At 50.4% G+C, this 26,234-nt stretch overlaps 1 protein-coding gene across 3 annotated transcripts in view; it reads left to right on the forward strand.

The window, feature by feature from the left end:
• Positions 1–26,234, forward strand: part of TBC1D15 (TBC1 domain family member 15) — a 1,818,951-nt gene that overhangs the window by 1,270,704 nt on the left and 522,013 nt on the right. The gene's annotated exons all lie outside the window — the stretch shown is intronic.

Raw genomic sequence — 26,234 nt, forward strand, 5'->3', positions numbered from 1 at the left:
AGAGGAAGTGGTGGGCCTGGAGCCCAAGAAATGACGCCAAACCCGGGGAGCAAAAGAGGAACGAGTCCCCCACTCGCACTAAGCAATACCAGTAAAAGTTCAACATAGCGGTGGGTGAAGTAACACTATCGCTTGCGTCCAGGAGAGAAAGCCCTGAAGGTGGAGAGAACGGCAGTGACACCAGGTCAACGTCACCTTGCTGGAGCAGGACCTCCATTGGAGAAGGTACATGGGGTGCTCATTGCAGAGTGGGTTACAGAGACCAGACCATGAGAACAGGTGAGAGAACTAAGGGGCTAGATCCCTATGAGGGACAACCAGGTCTAGAGAAGGAGACAGACATACATAGCAAGAGAGGTTACTGGAGCCCTATAAACCCGAGCCTTAAAACCAGCCAAACGGCTCAAAGTCTGCAGGCCAAAGACCAAGAGAAAAATATATTAGAAGGGGATAACCCTATTGTATAAGTGAGAACCTCGGAACAAGTGAACCAAGGGGGCCAAAGGTCCCTATAAAGCAAATAAGACCCCCTCCAGGACCGATTTACTGCTCCTCACCAAAAACAATGAACATCCAGACATACAGACCTGGCTATCAACCATGAACTCTGAGGGCTTCACACTTGAGCTCACCCCCTGTGCCGAGTCCCTCAGGTTCCACATCGACAAAACACCTCTCCTTCAAGATACACATTGCTAAGAAAACTCAGACAGCTTAGTATCAGCCCTCCCTCCTGTGGGAAGTCAAGCCCTCCCCCCCCCCTCTGGATACCTTTAGATCCACCGTTCAAGCGCTGGTCCTATTCCCCCAGGATGGGTGAAATGCACTCCTCAAAGGCCTCCCGTCTTTCGAGGGGATTGTGTCCTCCGACGTATTCCACATCTATGACAGGTAATGTCCACAGCTGTGCTGCTTTGGAAAATTTTCAGCAGAGGGTGTTCTGCGTCGATGATGTTGATCCATTGTCCCTCGAGGGCCTCCGTCGAGGGTTGATGTTGCTGGATGTTATATATAGGACGCATGGTGCCCGTAGCCTCAGTTCTATTTTTTCCGCAAACGTGTTTGCTTCGGAATCTCAGCGCGCTCGATTCTTTCTTAGTGTACAATGCCTTCATCATCTTCTACTACCCCAAAGTCGGGCTTTAAGAAATGTCGGGACTGCCGGTTGAAGATGTCCATCACGGACCCGCATGGCATCTGCCTCTGGTGCTTCGGCGAAAGCCACGCCACCGATGACTGCGAGGATTGCCAGTCACTGACATCTAAGGCCTTGCAGGATCGGAAGGGGAAATTGAAGGTAGGTAGGGTGTCTAAGCCCCGTAAATCGAAGTCTGCTGTGCTTTCGACCGATAACTCCAGGGGCGACTCTCTGCGTCGGCGAAAATCCAGGGGGTCTCGGTCTAGGAGTGTGGTTCCTGCCATTCCTCTGCCTCGTCGAGGCATTCTAGGAAGCGCCATCACCAGTCACCTTCCCCGTCCTCATCAGAGGACTCCTCGAGGCGGTTGACTTGTCCCACCAAGTCTTCATCGCCGGCCGAATGGGATGCATTCCGGCAGCAGATGATGGCGATTTTTGAGTCGCAAGGCACAGTTCCAGCTGCGCCTTCGAAAGGAGCCAGCGGCGAACGGGCTCGGTCCACGACTCGCACACCTTCGGGCTCATGCGGTCGACGCGATCATCGGGAGCCGCTGAGGTCCCGCTCGGACAAGTGAGATGGCCATATCCGTGGCAGATCCAGGTCCCGGTCCTCGACGCCATTGAGACCATCGGAACCTGTGAAGCCTTCCAAGAAGGTGTCGACGCCATCAGCGCCGTGTCCGTCTCAGGGCTCTCTCGGGGCTGCGGCCTCAAAGCGGTCGTCGACGCCATCGGCGCCGTGGCCATCGAAGGACACTTTCGAGACTCCGCCCTCGACGCCGTTTGTGGAGGATTTGCCTGAGGTGCCCCGGGGGTCTGTGGAACCTCTGAGGAAGGCTCTTAGTAAGTTTGTGAGGCCTGTTTTTGAGCCCTATTCTGTTCCTCCTCCTAGATTGGAGTTTTTCCAACCTTTACAGGATATTTCAGAGGTTGAGGAACTGTCTGATGAGGAGATGGCAGTGCCTCCTGATGTCCCCGATGACCTTTTGTTTGGGCATAGTCAGATGGAGGAACTCCGTCAGTCACTGCATGAGGCTAGTGGCCTTGACGGAGGTGGAGTTTGGTCGACCTGAGCCTGGGGCGCATGCGGATTCCTCCTATCGACGTCTCATGTCAAGGGTGACAGAATACTTGGGGTAGTCTGCTCCACCTGTTGATTTTGCTCAGGATGATTTGACAGAAATCCTGGATCAAGGTCCACCCACTGACCCGGTGTTGCCGTTTCACATGGCGTTGCAAAGAAGGGTGGCGGCAGCTTGGACTGCTCCGGAGAGTCTACCGGCAGTTAATACGTCGCTTCCAAAGAAATACCGCCCATCCAGTGACCCCTGCTACTTATCGACGCACCCTAATCTGGAGAGTTTGGGGGTGCAGGAAGCTACGGCCTCCTCGAAGCAGGCTGTGTACCCTACCATCCCTCCTGATAGGAACGATAACACTTTGAAGGTGTTTTCGGCTGGGAGTATGGCGTTGAAGTCAGCCAACTCCACTTGTGCCTTAGCGAGGTTTACACACACTCTGTGGAACTGTGCGTCTTTGGCGGCAGAGCATATTCCCGAAGGGGAGGAACGGGATGGTTTTCTAGCCCTCGTGCAAGACAGCAAGGATGCCATGTGCGAATCTGTTCAGTCGGGGTTGGATACGGCAGACTGTGTCCATGGCTGCGAGCACCGTGATACAAAGGTTTGCGTGGTTGCATAAGTCTGGGTTTGCTCCTGATGTGCAGTCCCGTCTTCTGAACATGCCAGTTCATCTGTTTGGCAGCAAGGCTGACGAGAGCCTTGAGAGGTTGCAGACCTCGAAAGCTGCAGCGAAGTCTTTGAGCGCTGCAGTACATCAACCTCTGCCTTTTCTTCCTAGGGGACAGCAATGGAGGGGAAGTTCCTTTCGGTACTACTCTTCCTTTGGGCGATAGAGAGGAGCTGCCAATCAAAGGGGCCACCGTAGGAGTACCTGGGGTGGAAAGCAAGGTACTCGGGGTGCCAAAGCCGCTCGGGCATTTGCCTCTTTGCCCTCAGGCACTGCCGCAGCCGTGTCTGCTCAGTCATGAGGCCATTTCTCATGGTTCGCCGGTTGGGGGCAGACTTGCGCAGCATCTTGGAGAATGGCGTGCCATTACTTCCGATGTGTGGGTTCTGGAGATCATAGCCCACAGCTACTGTCTTCCCTTCCGGCACGACAATCCACCGGGGAAGGTCTCTTTGAAGCGTCCGGATCCGCTCCTTGCGCAGGAAATCCTATCCCTGCTGGAGAAAGGCGCCATAGAACTGGTGCCTGTAGCAGAGAGGAACAAGGGATGGTATTCCCTTTATTTTTTGATCTCAAAAAAAGACGGGGGATTGAGACCCATCATGGACTTGAGTTGGTTGAACAAGCTCCTCAGGAAGGACAAGTTAAAAATGGTAACTCTTTCTCAAGTCCGCCAGGCCCTTCAACTTCAGGATTGGTTGGTGTCTCTAGACCTCAAGGATGCTTACTTTCATGTGCCGATTTATCCCAAGCATAGGAAGTATCTGTGGTTCGCGGTTGGCGACTCGCATTTTCAGTTTCGGGTCCTGCCGTTCGGATTGACCTCCGCCTGAGGGTCTTCACCAAGCTGATGGTGGTGGTGGCAGCATATCTCAGGAAAGGGGGGATTCACGTCTACCCCTACCTGGACAATTGGTTGATCAGGGCGCACTCTCCCGAGCAAGCCCTGGATCATCTGTCCGTCACCTGCCACTCCCTTCACAAGCTAGGCTTCTCCCTCAATTTAAAGGAGTCCCATTTGACACCTACCCAGCGGCTCCAATACATCGGAGCAGTGCTCGACACATCCTGGGGCAGTGTTCGCCTCCCCAAGTGAGGGCTCCTCACATTCTGCAGATGGTGGACAAGTTTCAACGTGTCTAGGGTCTCCCGGCGTTGGAATTCTTGAGGTTGCTCAGCCTCATGGCATCCTGCATTTTCCTGGTGCCAGAGGCCAGGCTGTGGATGAGATCCCTGCTGTGGGCTCTCAAGATGCAGTGGTTGCAGTTCTGCGGCAGAATGTCAGATCCCGTCCAGATTCTGACCTCGGTCGCCCAGGATCTTCTATGGTGGGCCGACAAAGTCAATCTGATTAAGGGAGCACCATTTTGGCAACCATGGCCGGAGGTGACGATCGTGATGGATGCATCCCTCACAGCTTGGGGCGCTCATGCCAACGAGTTGACAGCCAGCGGCCGTTGGTCTCAGTCGGAGTCCAGACTCCGCATCAATCTGTTAGAGCTGAGGGCCGTCAGGCTAGCCCTGAATGCTTTTCTGCCGTCTGTGCGGGGGAACAATGTCCTGATTATGACAGACAATACAGTGGCCATGCACTACTTCAACAAAAGAGGGGGGCAGGGTCACTCCCATTGTGCAGGGAGGCGATGCAGCTCTGGTTCTGGGCCATCCAGCAGGAAATTTCGATCTCTGCAGTTCATCTGGCCGGAGACGAAAACGCGGCAGCGGACGCTCTGAGCAGGCAGAGCACAATCTCTCACGAGTGGGAGCTGGCTCAGGAAGTTCTTTTGGAGATCTTCACCCTTTGGGGAACCCCACAAGTGGATCTCTTTGCCACCAGTGTCAACCGGAAGTGCGAGAGATTCTGCTTGCGGGAATTTCCTCCAATAGGAACCTTAGGGGACACGTTCGTAGTGGAGTGGTCCTTCCCACTGCTGTACGCGTTTCCTCCAGTCCCTGTCATACCGCAAGTATTACGGAGGTTCGGTTCCCGAATGATCCTCATTGCTCTGGCATGGGCCAGGAGAACGTGGTACCCGGACCTTATAGTCATGTCCATCTGCCCTCCACGCCGTCTTCCCTACCGAGACGATCTGCTCTCACGGGAGGGGGGGTCGGGTTCTCCATCCAGAGGTCAAGTCTCTCAACCTTCAGGCATGGTATCTGAAAGGTTGAGGTATAAGGGTTGGGACCTCCCCGAAGACTTGAGGGAGGTGTTGCTTTCGGCCAGAAGGCCAGCAACGAAATACTTGTACCGTTGCTGTTGGAGAAAGTTCTGTGACTGGTGCAGGGTACAGAATGTGGATCCTTTCCAATATTCCATTCCTTTGGTTTTGTCTTTTTTGCTTTCTTTAGCCCACAGTGGCCTGCAAGTGGGTAGCATTAAGGGTTACCTTGCGGCGCTGTCCATTTTTAAGCGCTCGTCTGAGGAATGTTCTTATTTTAAGATTCCTTTGATTTCTCAGTTTCTAAAAGGGCTAACTAATGTGTTTCCACCATCGCCTTTCCAGGTGCCGGGATGGGATTTGAATTTGGTTTTAAATTTCCTAATGGGAGCTCCGTTTGAGCCCTTACATTCTTGTCTGTTGTCCTTTAAAACTGTGTTTTTAGTTGCGGTTACTTCCGCACGCAGAGTGAGTGAATTGCAGGCACTTTCCGCCAAGCCACCCTTTACTGATTTCCATAAGGACAGGGTTGTCCTGCGGCTCCAGCCTTCTTTTATTACGAAGGTTGTGTCGGAATTGCATTTGAGCCAGAAGGTGATTCTTCCGGCAGATCGTCTCGGTAGGGAAGACGGCGTGGAGGGCAGATGGACATGACTATAAGGTCCGGGTACCACGTTCTCCTGGCCCATGCCAGAGCAATGAGGATCATTCGGGAACCGAACCTCCGTAATACTTGCGGTATGACAGGGACTGGAGGAAACGTGTACAGCAGTGGGAAGGACCACTCCACTACGAACGTGTCCCCTAAGGTTCCTATTGGAGGAAATTCCCGCAAGCAGAATCTCTCGCACTTCCGGTTGACACTGGTGGCAAAGAGATCCACTTGTGGGGTTCCCCAAAGGGTGAAGATCTCCAAAAGAACTTCCTGAGCCAGCTCCCACTCGTGAGAGATTGTGCTCTGCCTGCTCAGAGCGTTTTATCCTCCTCCACATCCTGGTAAGGAAGAGGAGAGGCTTCATAGGTTGGATCCTAGGAGAGTTTTGAGTTTCTATCTCTCATGGATGCCTCGTGTCAGAGTGAACGATCAGCTCTTTGTTGGTTATGCTGGAAGACGCTTGGGGCAGGCAGTTTCCAAACAGACCTTGTCCAGATGGATCATTTTGATGATCTCTGATTGTTACCGTTTGGCGGGAAAGGACCCTCCAGTAGGCCTACTGGCTCACTCTATTAGGGGTGTGGCTGTCTCCACTGCTCTGCAGAGGGGTGTTCCTGTTAGCAATATTTGCAAATCAGCCACATGGGCCTCTGTCCATACTTTTGTGAGACACTATTCCTTGGACAAGATTTGGCCTTTGGTAAGGCATTCCTCTATTCAGCCATTTGATTGGGCATTCTAAAATTGTAAATTCTGTTCCCACCTCCATAAGTTGGTACTGCTTTGGGAGTCTGTCATAGATGTGGAATACGTCACACAATCCCCTCGAAGAACAAGTTACTTACCATATCTGTTAACGTTCTTTTGATGGGATGTTCCTCCGACGTATTCCACATTGCTCTCCCAACCTGCCCCTCTACTGAATTTCCTATGCAATTGCAGCTGGGTTTCCGCAAGGCTATTGGCGGTCATACTGACAGGAGATTGGTGGCACACGTTCTGGGAAAAAACTACAACTGAGGCTACAGGCGCCGTGCATCCTATATATAACATTCAGCGATGTCAACCCTCGACAGAGGCCCTCGAGGGACAACGGATTGAGGCCTTCTGCTGAAAAGTTTCCAAAGCAGCACAGCTGTGGACATTACCTGTGTGAAATACGTCGGAGGAACATCCCATCGAAAGAACGTTAACAGATATGGTAAGTAACTTGTTCTTCTCCTTTGTGCTCCTGAGAAGTGTCGTACACATGGCTGCATGCCTCATAAAGGGTCCATGCAGATACGACCACACCACCCAGGCCCTAATTGACCTTCACTGGCTCTAACTGCATACACAAATCACCTTCAAGTCTTGCTGCACTCAGCATCTCCGGCAGACAGCATACCACCAGAAGCCAGGAAACGTGCAGACTTGAAATCCTGCAAAGGACCAAAAAACAAGCCTTCTCCGCCTACGCCGCAAGACTAAGGAACCTCCTCCCCATCAACATCAGACTTGCTCCCACGCTCCTAAAATTCAGAAATTCAAGGTCAGCCTCTTCAAGGTATCTCTCCTTAACACCTAGGCCACCACATCGCTCCTCGCGCCACTTGATTCACTAGACAACACCTGCCCCTCTCCTCCTTGCTACCAATACAGCTATACCCCTCCTCTGTGCCCCTCTGTATCCATCATTTTCATGTGCAAGGCATCAGCTTTCCTAGGCAGAGAGGCATTTGTAGCCAGGTGTGTGGGTGGGGGCCCTGGGACTGTCTGGTCCCAGTCTACATCGTGGCTGAAGTGTCGGTTGCTGGGTAGAAGTGGTTGTCTAAGGCTGTCCATGATTGGACAGCCCGTTCCGGTTTGAATGTTGCATAGCCTTACCCTTGGTGGGTTTGAGGTGACTCCAGCTTAAATCCTGAATAAAAGGAGGACTCTTACAGCCATTCATCAGATCGCTGTTGGAGCCAAGGCCCCTTTGAAGAGGTGCATCTTGCTGAAGAACTGAAACTAGTCATTTCAGCTATCCAGCATGACGTCCTGCTCCTTTGTTGATCTCCAGAATGCCTCATCAGTGCTTCGATGCCTGGATCAGTCCCAACCTCTGCTTAACGCCCCTGCCCTTCGAAGCCTTCGGAAGCATGCTGGAACTATCCTGTGAGCTGGGGGGGCATGGCTTAGCAGCCATGAGCTAGGACGTTTTCCATTGCTGCTCTGGCGGATCTGGTTAAACTACAGCACTGGTCACTGGAGAGACATTTAAAGCTGTGGGAAACCGTGCGGCACAACTAGAAAACACTCCAAAGAAGATTGAAACCAGATCAAAGAAACCGTTGCAGAAACCGCAACACTGATGCATTGCAGAAGCACCGAAAAGAAAATTGCGGCTGTCCCTGGATCTGAGATAAAGGAACTCGTGTCTTTTGCGTCCACTCGCAAATAGACCGCGCCCTGACAACTCAACGCAGCAGCAGACCTGGGGGGAGCAGCTGATGGAGACCGCCACCACTGCAGTAATCGGGCCCCTACGACACACTAGACCGACCGGCGCGGTGGGTCTGGCCTGGCACGGCCGCACATCAGATATTGGAAGGCAAGAGAGATGAAACAAAAAAAGGTCCCTGATAATTCCATATGTCGGCAGGGGTTCACAGAAAGAGGACGGAGCGCCGCCGTACAGCTTAGAGCGAGTGAGAGGCAGCAATACATACTGTGGGCTCTGGAAGCCTCCGGATACTATTGTAGCAGTCAGTCTGGCACACGGCCAAGGACCGTAGGTCAAGACATCGGATTCAGACGGTACGCCCCGAGGGCAACCGTAACATTGTAACATTGGAACAAAGGGATGCACAACGCGCCACACAGTCCTGATCATAACTGACCGAAGGAGAGCTGGAGCACACAATATGAAGTGCAGCACGACGGATCTCCCATCAGGAGGGATCACATGACAGAGGAAGCTACACACAAAAAGTGTGAGACCCTGCGAGTCACAACACATGCCCAATTGAGGGCACACAAAGGAATGGAAAAACCCCTAGAGTGCATGACCTAGTGACTAAAAATAAGCTTAGTGAAGGAGCGGTTAGGTGGGTCCGTGACCTAATACATGACAGGTGGGAAGACACCTTACACTGGTGGAACTTGATTGGGGCCTGCACTCACTGTGCACACAACAAAGCTGGAAGTATTACCGTGCTGCACCTGAGATTGACACCCATCGCTGAACAGAGCCACGGAACAGCAGGCCCCCATTGCATTTGGAGCTGTGGACAAGATGAGGAAGTTCCGCAGTATGGCCGGAGGTATTAAATAAGGGAAGGCATAACGACGGGACTACGCTTGCCACATATTATTACACACGCAGCACCTTCGTCCCCTGTTAGGAACTAGCAGTGGAGGCCAGTAAATATATGAATACTGCCTGGCCCACAAGGGTGACACAAAGGGAATTTTGGGCTAGAGTAGAGGTGGAGAGGACCTCAACTGGGTTGGGGCGTGGGACATGGCGTCCAAAACAAGCAAGCTAAAGGGGAAACAGCCATTGATGGACATATTTTCTAAATTTCCCCATATTGGAGATAGTATGAAACCCTCTGAGAGCAGTATACATGGAGAGACTGCCTCACCAAGAGACGACCGTCAAATCCTGGACGCCTTCGCAGATCTGAAAGCGGCATAGGAATCCAAGCTGGGTTCAGCTATTGCAGAAATGAAAACACCCCCCGAAGCAAAAATAGACGCTGTCAGCGTGGATGTCAACCTTTTGAGGCAGGATGTGAGGGGCCTAGCGGAACGTGCAAGCAAACCGGAGAAGGAGGTGTCAGCGAACACTAGCAGCTGCACCACCAACGCTGAAAAGATCTCAGCGCTCCAACAGCAAGTGCGCAACCTGGAGAACAGGGCGGAAGAGGCAGAAGGGGGAGCACGAAGGAATAACATCTGCATCGTCGGGCTGCCGGAGGGAGTGGAGGACCGGGACCCGATCAACTACGTTGAAAACCTACTGCTGCAGGAAATGGGAGCCGACTCGCTTACGCAGGGGTTCACAGTGAAGAGAGCGCACAAGGCATTGGTTGAAGAAACCACCACCAGGAACCCCCCCGAGGCCGGTCATTGCCAAAATTCTAAATTTTAAAGATAGAAGATTCTGGAATATTTCCGCAAGGGAGGCACCATTATAAGAGCGTAGGCCACCATAACGCCATACCCAGACTACACCTTCCAGGTGCAACGGCAGAGGTTAAGCTACGTGTCGATCAAGAGCCGATTACGCAAGTCTGGCTTTAAATACATGTTGCTCTACCCGGCGAGACTGAAGGTGCTGCACAAAGAGAGGGCGATCTTCTTCGAGTCCCCGGCGGAGGCGACGAGATGGATGGACATGCAGAATTGCCCGGCGGAGGCAGATGACCAGACAGAAGGCGGTAGAGATAAGTGAACCAATGTCCACCCTGATATAGATATGCTGTGTGTTGGATGGAATGCGCACAGATAGTCTAAAGGGTGCTACTCAGGTGAATGACTCTGAATAACCTTGACACAGACTTGCACTAAGCAAGGGTGGAACTTTCCACATGCTCTTGATACGCACCTTTGTACTAGAATATAGAATGTAACGTGTGGTATCCGTGAGTACAATAGACTGGGACATCAGTGCAAAAGTAGGTGAGGGAGGTGCTTTTACCCCCGAAGTTAGTTTGGAAGTGATACTAATAAATTCGTATCCCCCTGCTGAGCCCTGAGTAGCGACAGCGGTCGCAAAAAGGACTAGATGCGGGGTGGCCTGAGATCCAGGGATGGACCTGGGCAACAGTTGGGGAAAAGTGGGGAGGGGGGAAGGAGGGAAATTGGGGTGGGTGAAAAGGGGGAGGGAGAAGGAGTTGGGAGGAAGTACACACCTATATACCACTCCGCATAGGGCGGATGACGATGGAGAACAGGGGCGGAACAGGGTATGGATAAAATGGGGGACCTCAACAGAGCGACCTGGAACGTCAGGGGGCTTAATCATTATTTGAAGAGGAATACGGTCATGATGTATTTGAAGAGACAGAGAATTGACATTGCTTTATTATAGGAAACCCACCTGACAAAAGAAAAACAAGAAGTGGTGAGGAGGAAATGGAGAGGGACCACCATAGGAGCAATATGCTCGGCGTATGCCAGAAGGGTTATTACGTGGATAGCACTGCATGTCCCTTTTAAGCTGTTGCAGTCTCCCATAGAGCCAGATGGGAGGATGGTACTAATAAGAGGATTAGTAGAAAATAGAGAGCTGAGTATTATCAACATGTATGCCCCGAACCAAGATACTGCCGGATATTTCAGAACTCTACACAGCAAGATCAGCCCATATATTGGGGGAGCAGTTATATGCGGAGGGGACTTTAATTGCACACTAGATCCCAGGGTTGATAGATCAGATGGGAAGGTAGAGAAGCCTACCCCAGTAGTTAAAGCCCTGAGGACCCTGCTGAGTGATTTTCGTCTGGTGGACGTCTGGAGAATGCACCACCCACAGGATAGGCAATATTCCCACTGCTTGGCTCCACAAAACCGGCACACGCAGTTAGACTACATATTTGTTGCACCGGAGTTGATGGGGGAACTAGTGCGGTCGGAATACAGAGTCCTCTGAGACCACTCGCCACTGATTATAGCATGGCAATACTCGCCACCCAGAGCAGGGATCCCGACATGGAGACGTAAGGGTCTAAGCTTTGAAAGATGGGGTGTTTAGGGAGGACCTGAGGAAGGAAATAGGGGAGTACTTTGAACATAACACCGGGAGTGTAGAATCGGCTGGCACATTATGGGAGGCATTTAAGGTGGTAGTGAGGGGAGCAGCAATATCTAAATCTAAGGGCCTACAAGGTGGAATAACGCATAAGTTACACGAATATGAAAAGAAACTAGAGACAATAATGGGTAAGGGTGGGCATTCCCCTGAGGAGGCTGAAACCATACAACAATTACAAGAGGATTGCAAGGAGTACTGGGAGAGGTTATGCAACCTGAACTATAAAGAATCTGTTGAAAGGCAACACGCAGAGGGAGATAAGCTAGGCAGGCTGTTAGCCTGGCTGTACAAGAGTGAGACACCCAGACAAACAATTACAGCAATACGAGGGATGGATGGGCAAATACTAGATACCCAGGAAGGAGTGAACAAAGGGTTTTTAGAGTTCTACCAGTGACTGTATATGGATGTTGACGAGGGAGAAGAGATTAATGTGATGGAAACATTGAAGGACATCGGCCTCCCCAAACTGGAGGCAGCGGAGAGAGAGAACTTAGAGGCCCCAGTTACGGCAGAGGAATTAGAAGCAGTGATCTAAGTCCTACCTACTAGCAAAGCTCCAGGGGCGGATTAACTCCCCAGTGAGTTTTATAAGACGTACAAGGCGGAGTTGCTCCCCCCATTACTAGCAATGTTAAATGAGGCGTTGGACAAGGGGACGCTGCCAGAGTCTCTGAGGGAGGCAATTATCATGCTTCTTAAGCCTAATAAACCATGCATTGTTATAGACCGTTGTCCATGCTTAATCAGGACAGCAAGATACTTGCAGCAGTGCTGGAAAATAGACTGAGACCGGTCATCATTAAACTCATACATCCTTATCAGCCTGGGTATGTTCCGTGCAGAAACATAACAGACAATCTTGGAAGGCTCCTTCATGTTATAGAACAAACTGAAAAGGACCCCCAGGAGGTTGCAATAGTTTCATTAGACGCAGTGAAGGCCTTCGATTGGTCAAATGGCCTTGGTTGATGGCAACCTTGAAGGAATATGGGGTTGGGCCCACATATCTGAGATGGGTCCAACTACTATACAGTACACCACTAGCTTGAGTTAGGACGGGGGTGACCATCTCAGATCAATGGCAACTCCACAGGGGCACTAGGCAGGGATGCCAGTGGTCCCCGATGCTGTTTATTTTAGCATTGGAGCCCCAGGCGATATGTTTAAGGCTACAATATGGAGAGGTGGGGATCAGCACGAAGGGGGTGTGCAACACCTGATATCAATGTATGCTGACGATATGTTGTACTTGAGATACCCTGAAGAGAACCTGCAATATATTCTGGAAGTAATGGGGCGATATGCGGTGCTGTCTGGCATAACAGTAAATCCTAAGAAATCATGTATATTTCCCCTAGATAGATATAAAGGGTTACCACGAGAGGAATTGCCGGTATTACAAATACAATGGGAGACTGAGACCTTCAGATACCTGGGGATTGATGTATACCCCTCTGTTGAGGTTGAATACAAGCAGAACACAGAGAAGGTGTTGGCTAACATTGAAAATAGCATGAGGTTCTGGGCCAAGCTCCCTCTGACCATGTTGGGGAGAGTAGCAATGTTAAAGATGGTGGTGCTGCCTAGACTGTTGCACTACTTTGCGAATATACCATGGGTGATACTGCGCGATTCTTTGTCAAACTCCAGAGTACATGTAGAGGGTTCATATGGCACAATACTAGGAACAGAATAGCACTATGGAAACTGCAAAACACGTATATGTCCAGGGTGGCATTAAATTACCCAATCTTGAGATTTACTGTCTGGCCAGCCAACTGCAGTATGTCGCGGGGTGGTTATCAGAGGACTCTACATCAGAGTCTAGATTGTTGAGAGCTGAATGTGTCCCATTTTTTCTAAAAGAATGGATATGGTTGCCAAAACAGCAGGTTAGAGGTACAAGAATGTTAGACTTAGGATGGAAGATCTGGCGAAGGGCTTGCCGGGCCATGGAGAACCCGAACCTGTGTTCCCCACAGATACCGCTAGTTGCATTGAATGGAGTGGATGAGCATTGGGAGCCGATTGGTATAGCAACGCTGGGGGGATGTATGGCATGATGGGAAGGTAGTGGAGTTTGACACACTGGTAGAAGACACCGATCTACACCGGGGTCAGTATATCACTTATACTTGGCTGGTGCGGAAGATACAGGACACTTGGCCAGAAATAGTGCTGAAGCGACAGCACGACACGGCCATAGAAACTTTTCACGATGTATCAGAGGGAGGCCATGAGGTCTCCCGAATTTATGAATTGCTGATGTCAAAGGTGGGAAGCGAAGTGCTCCAGTTGAGACGAGATTGGGAAGAGGAATCCGGAGAATCCATGAGTGGTGGGTTGTGGGTGAGGGCACAGGGATACCACAAAAAAGTGTCCAGGAACGCAAGGTTGCAATAAATCCAGTTATATGTTACCCATAGAGCGTATATGACCCCTCAGAAGATTGCATGGTTTAAGAATGCAGGAATACAAACATGCCCTAAATGCAGGGAGGTGAACGCAGGACTGGTACATATGTTCTGGGCATGCCCGGAAATTAGGAGATTCTGGGGGGAAGTGGCCCACCTTTTGAAGGAGAAAGGGATTAATCTGGAGGTGGAATCTTTATGGGTGTGTATGGTGGGGGTGTTTTCTAGGCCGCATAAATTGAAACATGTGAGTAAACTCAAGAACCTGGCCTATATACTTGCTAAGCGCAGGATTGCCATGGGCTGGAAAGCAAGCCACAGATCAAAAGTAGAAATTTGGTGGCACGACCTTCAGAAATGGGCAGATGTGGAAACGGTGATGTGGAGCGAAGCATTCAATAGAGGGGGGCAAGAAGTGGAGACACTGATAGCCTGGAGGCACCTAGTGACTATACTATCTGGGTCTGTCCAGACTTGTCTAGAGGACGATTCCTCAGGGGGGGAGTGGAGGGAGGGGGTTCCTCAGATAGAGTGGGGGAAGGTGGTGCTGTGGGGTAGGCTCGGGATAGGGGAGGGGGGTAACGGGGAGGCAGTGAACATATGAAACTACACAGGATAACTGGAAATTACAATTGTTGTTCACTGTCTGTTTTTTTCTTTTTGGTTGTGTTTGTTGAAATCAACAAAAAAAAATACATTCTAGGAGCCTCCCCATGGCTTCCCCTAAAGTGGTCGGATTAGGAGACATTATCCTGAGAACTTTAATAGTTCTTCAACTTCAAAAAGCTTACAATCTGCTGTTGGCTTTGCCTAGATTTGTCCAGCCCATTTTAAAGACTTCTAGTTTCCTGCAAAGATTTCTATTGGGACTTGTGACTCTAAAGACACTGCGCCCCATCTCTTCTAACAAGGGAAGGACTTTTAAAGTGTAGAACTATATATTTATAAGGTTGTGTGTTGGGTTTTAACTCCTTTCTTCCTTAGATATTACATCTCTAAACAGATTATTACTCGTCTTTCTTCGCTCATTTTGCTAAACTGCTGTGTTCTATTGCTGATCTTACTTTGTTAAAAAAGTAAAGTACTGGTGCTCTGAATCCAGAGCTCCTAAAAGGTAATGTGTATATAATAATAGTGTATGTTCAGTATGATACTTACCTAAGGTTGTTAATTCCTGAGTTGTCTAAGGTGTAAATAAATATTTGTATTTTCATATACTCCACCTAGCTCATAGTATTAAGAGTGCGCTGTTTGTGTGCTTAACTGAGCCCTTCACGCTGAATCATTCTCCTAAGTCGTACTGCTCAGTCACACTAACATGGTGGAATTTGGTTAGATATTAGTGTCTTTCCCTGTGTACCAGAAGAGGGTGGCCTCTCAGAATCTGTCCACAGGGCAGAGTCTCAAACTTCATCTTAGCAGGTGAACTATGCTTTTGCTGGTATGGAACATTTAGGCGGTGAGGTATGATTAGCAGGCCTCACCTCCAGAAACAGAACTATCCACATGATTTTATGAATTAAAAATCAAAAAAGCACAGACAATACCGGCCTCACAGATGTCCATTATATCAGTGTTCCATAGCATATAAAAGCATTAGAGCTCATAGCTTTCTCACTTTATTTCCATCATTCTTTCTGAATGGCAGCGGAGCGGAGTTGGGAAATTTGCAGAGTGGTTCCTGGAAACATTCTCATCTCCTCATCCCAACATTCCTCCCCTCTCATCTCATAGTTACATTGTACACAGCATGCAACATATATGTGGGAAGTGACTGGGGAAGCCAGTCTAGAAACTGCACTCATTACCATAAGCTAAATGCTAAGAGTTATGGAAGGAATTCACTTTTGGTTCAGAGAAAAGAGATTCCTGAGATTTTAAATCTGCTGTGATATTATGGCCAGGTCGTGGCATATGTTGCCAGAGTCTATGAGGTGTCTATGAGCGAAGGGGCAGGCCGTGGCACCTCTTCATGGCAAATGTGTGACGAAATGGGCGAAAGATGGTGACAACTTAGCAAATGTATGACTACATGGCATATGGTCACTATATATTATGTATAGCTGTATCTCTGCAGGCACTTCCAACATATGTCAAATGCAGCTTAAAGTACTTAAATGCCATACAGAATACTAGCCATCTGTAAGGTTTAGAGCCACATGTCCAAGTGTTGCCGTCACATGAAAGTGCTTCCTCAAAAGTTCAATTATTGCCACTATTTGCTTGGTATAGGTACTGTACATAAGGGATAGTCCACATATGAAGGTGTTAAACGTCATTATTCCTAGCACCCAAGTTTGTTGCACTAATTCTCATTGTAAACCTTTCTGGCACACAAGTGAGCACTAGTAGAAAAGATACCTTATTTTTGTGATACAATAACAGAGAAAGTGACCGGTGCAGCAAGGCATCTCTTGCTTTGCAGCTCCGAATTACCAGCAGCAGACAGTTACACAATTCTACATTTTTGAGGTATGTTATATATTTTACAATACAATGTACTGTACGTTGCGCACAGCTAATAGCATGTGTTTGTTTCTTGATCTACCTAATCGTGACAAATAAGGAAATTGGAGTTGGAAAATTCGCAGAGTCCTTCCTGGAAACAATCTTTCGAAAGCATTCTCATGCAAGTGTTAACTTATTGTTGAGAAATACCAAACCAACTTCGCTGAGCAAAAAAGCATACATTTAAATAGACAGAAACAGAGCAATCTGAGGAATCCAATGATATCATCACTCCATTCTCTCAGATGACCGTCCCTTTGTGACATGGGGACGGCAGCTGCTACCTGATCCTGACCCTGGAAGCGGCTATATGGCTATATGAGGGAGGTCCACCTGTGGGGAGGTAACTCTTGGGGAGACCAGATATCATTTTTGGAGGAATGCACATTCCCCCCCTCTTCACTTTTATGGATGTTTCCTAACTCCCCCATCCCTTAAAAGCATACAGTCATCCCCTACCTTCTGATAGATATAGTAGGATTAATTCCCAAACTCCTATTCGGAAGAGTATGTTAGTAACTGGGACGAGGAAGAGGCAGGGAGCTGTGAGGATCGCTTCCCAGGAGGCACAGTTTTCATGTCCGTTAAGCCATTCAGAAAGTAGCTGTATAGTAACTGACACGAGGAAGAATAGCAGTGTAATGAGGATTACGAAGGCAGAGCAACCAATGCAACAGTCTAGTTGTTGTCAAATGAGTAAGCAGACCGGGAAGCTCAAAAGCGACTCAGCTGTAACTAATCGGGGGAAGGAGAGAGGGGAGCTGCTTTCGCCGAGCTACTTTGCAGCCTGTGGAACCGCTGAGTACTACGTTGAATGCAGGAAAACTGTGGAAGGCGACCAAGGGGTGAAGCCGACACAAGGTCAGAGAATCCTGGGTGCGAACAGACTGCTGCAGCAAGAGAGAAAGCAATGGAGACCACGCATAGCGAAAGCAGCCACACCGGGATTTCAATGCTTGACGACAGGGTGCATGAGAAGCCAGCATGCCACAGCCAGAGTGAGCAAAGAAACGCTGGAGACAACCGGTAAACCCTGGGAATGAAGAAGCGTTACCGGTTTGCCAGCAAGGATATTTCCATCCATTGAGGCCATAGTAACTACCGGTAAACCCAGAAGAAGCAAGTGGATTGCTGGGTGGCTAAATAAAGCAAATCACTTCTCAGAAATGCAGCAAGAGGGAAACAGTGTTGCTAAAGATGTGAGAGCATTTGTAAATTAAGTGGTTCATGGGTTATTAAATCCTAAATTGAGAGGAAGAATAACTTGCGTAATAAAGTCCTGGTAACATCTTAGGTCCTTCGTTCTAAAGCTGCTCTTCTGGTTCAGGTGCCGTGTTTCAAGTGATCTAGAATTGGGGGCCGGGCCTTCTCTGTGGCTGTAGCGATATTATGGAACAGGCTTCCTTGCTTTCTCTGAGCTATTGAGAACCATCTGCTGTTCTGATGCTATTTGAAAACGTATCGGTTTTAGGCTTGCTGCGACTTATTTGTTGCTTTTCTTTCTGTTTTTTCTTTACCGCCAAGATGCCCTTGTGAATGAAAGTCCACACTCTACAAATAAGTTAACATAACATATGCAGCTCCAGACATTTTTCAGGCTCATTGGGCATAATCCGTGAGGAGTAGCTTGGCTCTGTAGGCTAAGCAAGCACAGGACCCACGTCTGGGCATACTTGTCCCACTCAGGGTGACTAATGCAAAACAAAAGAGGTAATGACTAGAAGGTTTAGAATTAATCTTAACCTTTGGCATCCCTCTGGGCAACCCTCCAGACCATCGTTCTTCACCTGCGAAGCCATTACAAAAGGGGGAAGACCATATGCAAATCAGACTTTGTCCCACGCCAAAAGGGGCTGGAGTAGCTTGGGTATGTATGCCCAGCAGGCACAGGACCCGCACATGGGCACCTGGATGGAGGCCAGGAAGTTTTCCCTTTGATGATCCTGGGAATGGGAGTCACCCCCTCCACAGTCAAGGAAATCCTGCTGGGAAGTGGGCTGGGAGCAGGATTTCAAAGACATGCTGTCCTGGAGTCCTCACAAGGGCCCTGATTACTGGCATTCTTTTGAATCAGGCAGACGGAGAAAGGGGACAGAGTTAGAGTAGCCTGCGACAAAGGTACAGTCCACTGAAGGGTTTACCACCTTGGTTCTTGGTGGGGCTTTTCTAACTTCCTGCACACAAAGCTCAAAGACCTTTGTCAAAACAGCCCTAATTGGAGCCCTTATAGAAGGCGGGACACATCTGGAAAATGTGTCCTTCCTCCCCTAGGGGGATCTCTCTCTCTCTCTCTCTCTCTTTCTCTTTCTCTCTTTCTCTCTTTCTCTGTTTCTCGCTCTCGCTCTCTCTAAGCACGGGTCCTAACTGGCAGAGACTGTGCAAAGTGAACAGGACCAGGAGGTGTGAGCACGTACAGGACGTGGTGGGCCTGGAGCCCGCAAACAGCCACTGTGCCCACAGACAAAGGGATGACTGGGTCGTTCACTCTCAGACCGAGAGCCAACAAGAGAGAGAGAGCTGAGATGAGCAGAACGCAAAGACTGCTAGCTTCCAGCGTGGAAGAACAGCAAGCCGCGGAGAAGCTGCCATTGCAGATGAGACAGACCCTCTCTGGAGCAAGCACTGCAACACAGCAGGTACGCGAGTTGCCCAGGTCAGAGGAAGAAGATCGAACAAGTGGGGAAGAGGGAATGAATGCCATATCCCCATACTAGGATCACAGGGATGCAAGAGAAGAGGGAGCTCGAGACAAGGAGAAGGGTTACAGCAGCATATAAGCCTTGAGAAGGGTCACATGGACCTCAGAAAACTTGAGAGCCAGAAGAAGAAACGGTTCATAGGAACCCTAAAAACTATCTGAGACATTCAGCCAGGGGAACTCAAAGCAGCCACAGGGACACAATAGACAGAGGGAAAGCATATATCACGCAAGCACAGAGGCACCTGAAAGCTGGTTGATGTGCAGGGAGAACAACCAAATTGGTGGAAAGGGATCAGGGAACTATCCCTCCACCTAAAGAATTGTGGACATTTTGATTTTTTTCAAGAACGTGAATCTTTTTGTTCGAACATTGGGAAACGTTGAGGAACCTTTGATAGACTGACCAGAACTGTTTTTCTTTGTGAAGAACTGTTACTTACTTCTAACCATTGTATCCACACCAGGGAGGAATTCCTGGGACAACCAGAGACACCTTTGGGGAGAACCAAGAATGCAGGGCTATAGATGAGCACCTTACTTTAGGTTTTTTAGGAAGGGAACTCCATTTTAGTAGAAGGGTAGTACTAGTAGTAGGGTCAGGGAGGTGTTTTCTTTTAATTTAAATAACACCTATGTACAAACATGTCCTTTTGTCCGAGTCCTCCTTCTGACTTGCCACAAAGGCTAGAAGGGAACCAACCAGCTGTGGCAATTTGCTTTTATAAGGATTAATCTTTGGACTTAGAAAAAAGAACGATTTACCGGAACACTGTTTGTAATGGTCTATTCCAAACCCCTCTGCCATACAGGTGAAGACTGAGACTTCGAAGAAAGGGGTCATCTTGTTTTCCTAACCATCCGCAGTGCCTCTGTGGGATGAACAGCTGGCTGGCTAAGACAATCTACAACTGAGACATTGGTATCCATGAAGCTGCCGCTACGGGTTGCAGATCTCTGTAGGTGTGTGCTTCAACCCTTACTGCCTGGTGAGCAAAGAAAATTACCTGTCTGATCTTCAGAGAACCTCAGATGTGTCTCCCACCACCACAAGAAGCCTAAAAATCAGCCCAGAACCTGATTTTCACTTCAAGACGCTTTTGGGCTGGCTCAACCATGCTCCCAAGTGAGAGCCGCTACAGGACCTGTACTGCTGCCTTTGGCACTTCAAGAAACTTCATTCTGCTTTCGCTTTCACTTTCATGCGCAGACCCACCTGATTGACTCACCGGCTGACTCGACCCTGAAGAAGCAGTGGACTTGCCACGTCTTAAGCACTGACTCAGTCCAAACAACTTAAAGCCATTGTCTCGACCTGCTTCAAGGCTGCTTTGATCCTTTGGGTGCCCCTGTCGCAAATAGTCTTGGTTGTGATTCGGCATTCAGAAAGTTGTCTTGAAACTATCTTGACGTGTAGCGCAATGCATCGAAGCCCAGCCTGACAATGTTGCACTCTAAGGTAAACTCTTAAATGTACTGTTGGTGCTTCTGTCCCCTTTCCTGCCTTTACAGGCCGTATGGAGTGATAAGACTGCACTTCTACCTTTTCCTAAAGACATCTTTTTAAATGACATTTCTGCATGTTCGGCCCTTGTCTACAACACCCAGAGTTCCCTTTTCACTACAAAGTCTGCATTCTCTGTGTTCTCTCCAACGAGGGAGAGGAACTTTAGTGTTTTAATTAGTTGTGAGAATTTTTTGTTTGATTAAAGGTTCTATTTTCATAAAACTTTGTTTGGACATTTTTATTTCGGATTAATTGTACTAATGCTTCTTGGACTACTACTGTTACCAGCTCACACCCCCTTCTGAAGAGTATATAATGCCTTCTGCATGCGCTACCCTAAGAGGCGAAGGAGGTATACAATTACCTTGTTTCACCTTTATGACTGGGATCACTGCTGGTTTAGTTTGTAGTGTGGGGCTGAGTAGATGCTTTAGTCAGTGCTATGCTACTAGTAATTTCGGCACACATACCATGTTCCGTTTTGCTAAATGTTGTGTACAGGTTGTCTGTGCCCCTCACCAACCTATCTTGAGTTATCAAGTGATGGCTCCCCCTCATAAACATGCTCAAATTCTGTTTCAACAAACAATACATAAATCAACTAAGCAACCCACAGATGGCAATTGGATGCTCCTTCCAACATATCAAAATCCAGAGCACACCACCTCCACAGTTGCCCAACATTTCACTGCCCCGGCCAATGCATCCTAGCACCACAGACACACAAGGTTCCCCTCTGGACACAAATGCATATGTGCTCTCCTCATACAACACCTAGAAACAGACCTACGCAATGAGCGCATGGTACGTCTGGTCTGCACGCATCCACGCAACAGCAAAGCTAGCTTGCATTTTCTCTTTCTCCCTGTCGCATTAACCTTACCCACCCACTCCCCCCTCTTTTAGATCTACCAGATTACCTGGAGAACATACAGATGCCAGCAGAGGGTAGTGTAAATTCCAGGAACACAACATAACATATGATGGCAGTGCCTGGGAAATGCCTATTTAATGCTCATTCAAGAGTGAAAACTGTTGGCTTTGCCAATGTGTGTCATTACCGTGCAGCATTAACACTATAGACTATTAAAATAAGTTATTTGTTCCAGAAATGGTTTTCCACAGGGGTTGTGTTCTGTATTGTGAAACAGTGTTTGCTTATACTATGGTATAATACTTGGTTGCTCTCACCTATGCATTTTTCAGAAGGGCAGATCTAGCTCTGGATGAGTTGGACAATACTCTTGCATTTGCAGATGAATTACCATTTGACCTACACAGTTACTGTTGCTAGATGCTGTGATGCTTGTCTTCCCTTTAGCCCCATTCGAAAGTCTCTTTAGACAGAAAACTATTGGTGTCTGTTTTTGGTGAACCAAGCAAGATGTTGCCTGCCCCATACACGCACACTATTAGATTCCCTAGTGTCTACAAAACTCTCCAAGCTTTATCCCACAATAACGCTTGCAAATCCTGCTCGCCAATATCTTCTTTTTCCTAATAGCTGCATGGTAGTTACTAATTCATTTAACTGATTTCTGCAGAATCTCCCAGAAGTATATATTATTTCTCCAGCATGGGGTCTGGCATGGATTCACATGCTCATGAATATTCCCCGTCGTCAGGCTGGGAATCCTCGGTATAGAAAAAAATCAGTATCAGTTTCGTTTCTGATCTGTCTTTCTTAGTAGTAACCAATCACTGGTCTCTGGGTCATACTGCCCCCAGCCAATGACTGCCCTATCCCTAAACCCCGCCTCTGGCAGCCATCCTCAGATTTTTACCGCACGTTCAAGTGTTGGGAGTCCTCGTCCTGTAGCTCTCGAGCTTTTGCTGCATTTTCACGCTTTTTCAGGAGATTTTTCTCATTTTTCGGTTCAATAGAGCCTCAAGCTACACCGTTTCTACATCCGATCAACGGGGATCCGTTTCAGAGTTTTCTACGCCCATCAAGGGTGAGGTTTTCGTCGAGTTACGCTTTTGGAGGATTCCAGAAGTTCCGAGGCCTACCCCGGACATGGCCCAGGAGAAAGGAAGCTTGACGCCCGGGAAGCTGTTCAGGACCTGCCCTGGGTGCCAGCTGCAGAATGTTTTCAAGGAGGACGAGCATTCGTTATGCCTCTACTGTCTCCATGAGGACAAGACGCACACGGAGAAGGACTGTGCATTTTGTGGGCATGTCGGAGCGGACCATGAAGGATCGCCACCTCTGTCTCACCAACTGGCTGGAAGGGAAGAGCCCGTCAGGCGAGAAGAAGAAAAAGAAGTCAGAGCGGTCTTCTAAGTCCTGTGGGGGCGCCCCGGCGATGGGGTCCCAACAAAAGGCTAAGCACCGTGAGTCCGCGGGCACCGGGAGCGCCGAACGGTCGGGCTCCTTGGCTGCCAGGCAGGGCGCACCCTCCCCGGCGCCATCAACCACGAGCCAACGCTCTGGCAAGAGGAAGTCTGAGAACCCGGCGAAGCTTCTGGAGAGGCCCCGGTCCATCTCGAAGACTCCGGCAGAGGGGGAGCGAGGCTCGGACCCTCCCCCCAAGGTGAAGGCCCCAGGTGTCCAGAAGGTGGCGATGGCCTTAATTCACCCTGCTAAGTCCTCGATTGAGGATGTCGCTGCGGCCCTGGCTCAGCCTGTGGAGGCTACACCAGTGGAGGCACCCTCAGGACCCAGAGTCTCCCTGCCACCGCGGAGGGAGTCGTCTTTCAGGCCCATTGAGAAGACCCCCACGAAGTCCTCGTTGGAAAAGGTGGGGGAGGGGCTGGTGGCCATCGTGGATACAGACACGACCTCTGAAGAAGAGCTCATCGAAGTCGTGGAAGAGGCCCAGCCCATCAGGAGGGATCCCGACGAGGGCGAGGACGAGAGCGACGGTGTCGCCGACAAGGCTCCTCAAGAGCCCTCGCGCCCATCGTTTCCGGCACCGCAGGACACTTCGGCAGCCATTTTGTCAGCGATTCAGTCCTTACGCTCGGAGATAAGGACAAGGTTGCCCCTTCCCCCGACGGAGGTACCTGAGCCAGACCCGACGGGGGAACCGGAGCCAGGACCTTCGGAGAGTCCACCGCATAAGAGGAGGAGGACGCATCCTACGCCACCTCTCCCACCTCTGCGGCCTGCTCTGCCTTCCCCCCCAGTCTACTACCCACGGGGATGATACAGGCACGGACACGGTTATGACAGGTACAGATGATGATGGAGGCGACGATGGGACGTGTCCCCTGTCGCCCCCTGCTCGGGCGTCCCTGCCCGACGAGATCGGATCCTTTCATGCTATGATTTCCAGGGCATCCGAGCTTTTCCAGCTCTGCCCAGAAGAAAAGAAGAAAGAAGGGTTCCTTTACCAACGGCGCGAGGCTAAAAGGAAGACAGTCCTCGCCGTACCGCTTCTTGATGACATCTGGGATGAGGGGCTCGCCCTCCTCAAGAACCCTGCCACGGCGCTGGCAAAGAGGGACCAGTACGAGAAGAAGTACATGGTCCCCGACGCTGCCCCCTTGTGCCTTCGGGCACAACCTACCTCGGATTCGGTCGTCTCGGCGGCGGCGGCAAAGAAGAAAGCTGGGGGGGCATCGGCCTCGACATCAACTTCCCCGCCGGACGGCGAGGGCAGGAAGTTGGACACGATGGGATGACCGATCATCTCATCCGCAGCGACGACTATCAAGGCGGCCAACGCTCTGGCTATCGTAGCCCGCTACGACAGGGAGTTGTGGTTCAAAATCGCCCCTCTGTTAGACTTCCTCCCAGACGCCAAAAGGGCTGAGGCCCTTGAAATCCTACAGGAGGGGGAGATCGCTTCGGACCACGCCATCACGGTGGCAACGGACATCGCCGACACCTCCGTCAGTTGGGCAACAGCGTTTGCTTGAGACGACGAGGATGGCTCAAGGCCACAGATTTCCGCCAGGACGTACAAACCAAGGTTTTGGACATGCCCTTCGACGGGAACAACCTGTTTGGGAAGGCGGTTGATGAGTCCCTTCAGGCCATCAAGACGGACACAGAGACTGCCCGGGCACTGGCAGTGCTCCAACGACGACGGCCGTCCTTTCGGAGCTCCGGAGGCAGACAAGGTGCCTCCAAGGGATCCGGCAGTGGCTCCTCCACTTACCGCCAAGCGGCAAGATCTTCGTCCCAGGAAGCCTACAGGGGACGCGGCAAGTCAGGTGGTGCCCGTCGTTGTCGACAGGGAGGTCAAGGAGGCCTCCAAACAAGATTGAACCGACCGTGGGGTCGGGCCCCCGCCGAAGCACCCCGGTGGGAGGCCGGCTGGCGAGGTTCGTCAGCGTGTGGGAGTCCATCTCCACCGACCGCTGGGTGCTGGACGCCCTGGCCCAAGGGCACGCCCTCGAGTTTCAGAGGAAGTGCCCTCGTGTTCCACCCGTGGCCAGGAAGGAAAATCACGTCCCTCAACTACTGTTGGAAGTAAGGGCGATGCTCAAGAAGGGTGCCATCGAGCTCGTCCCAAAGAGGCTTCGGGGCTCCGGAGTTTACTCAAGGTACTTCCTTGTAAAAAAGAAGACAGGAGGATGGCGCCCCATCCTGGACCTACGACGACTGAACAAGTACATCAAGGCACAGAAGTTCCGTATGGTCACCTTCCAGCACGTGCTGGGATAGCTGGAGGAGGGCGATTTTCTGTCGTCGTTGGACTTGGAGGATGCGTACTTCCACATCCCCATTCTAAAAAGACACAGAAAGTTCCTCAGGTTCGTGGTCCAAGGGCGGCACTACCAGTTCAAGGCCCTCCCGTTCGGATTGAAGTCGGCACCCAGGGTGTTCACCAAGTGCCTCGCACCGGTGGCGGCGCGGCTGCGCCTACAGGGGATCCACGTCTACCCCTACCTGGACGACTGGCTCATCCGGGCAAGAACGAGGGAACTCGCCGTGGAGCACACTGCGAAGACCGTCCAGCTGCTCACGGACCTGGGATTCTCCATCTACTTTCCAAAATCCCACCTGGTTCCGTCGCAAGTCGCCCTGTTTCTGGGAGCCAAGCTCGACACAGTGGCGCGGCTGGCCTCGCCGCCGGAGGAAAGGACCAGGACCATTCTGGGCAAGGTGCAGCATCTGCTGGCCACGGACATGGCCAGGGTAAGATCTATCAAGACCCTCCTCAGGATGATGTCGTCCTGCATTTATCTGGTGCGCCTTTGCAGGCTTCGGATGCGCCCCTTACAAGAGTTCCTCGACGCCCGCTGGGTCCAGTCGACGGGCAGCTTCGAGGACAGGATCCCTCTCAACGAGACGTTCCGTCGGGCGATCCGGTGGTGGGGTACCCGCTCCCATCTGGCGCAGGCACGGACTTTCAGATCCCAGCTCACCAGGTGACGGTGACGACAGACGCCTCCCTGGAAGGTTGGGGAGCGCACTCCGGAGATCTTCACACGAGAGGCCTTTGGCTCCCTGAGGAGAAGTCACGCCACATCAACATTTTGGAGCTCCGCGCAGTGTTATGGGCCCTCAGGTCCTTTCTTCCGTCCCTCAAGGGCAAGGTGGTGAGGATCTTCACCGACAACACCACCACGATGTTCTACATCCGGAAGCAGGGCGGAAACAGGTCCCCGGCCCTATCCAATGAAGCCCAGGATCTGTGGCATTGGGCCGTCGCCCAACGGAT

This window comes from Ambystoma mexicanum, chromosome 12 (genome assembly GCF_040938575.1).
Source record: "Ambystoma mexicanum isolate Mex_15411 chromosome 12, UKY_AmexF1_1, whole genome shotgun sequence".
Classification (NCBI taxonomy): Eukaryota; Metazoa; Chordata; class Amphibia; order Caudata; family Ambystomatidae; genus Ambystoma; species Ambystoma mexicanum.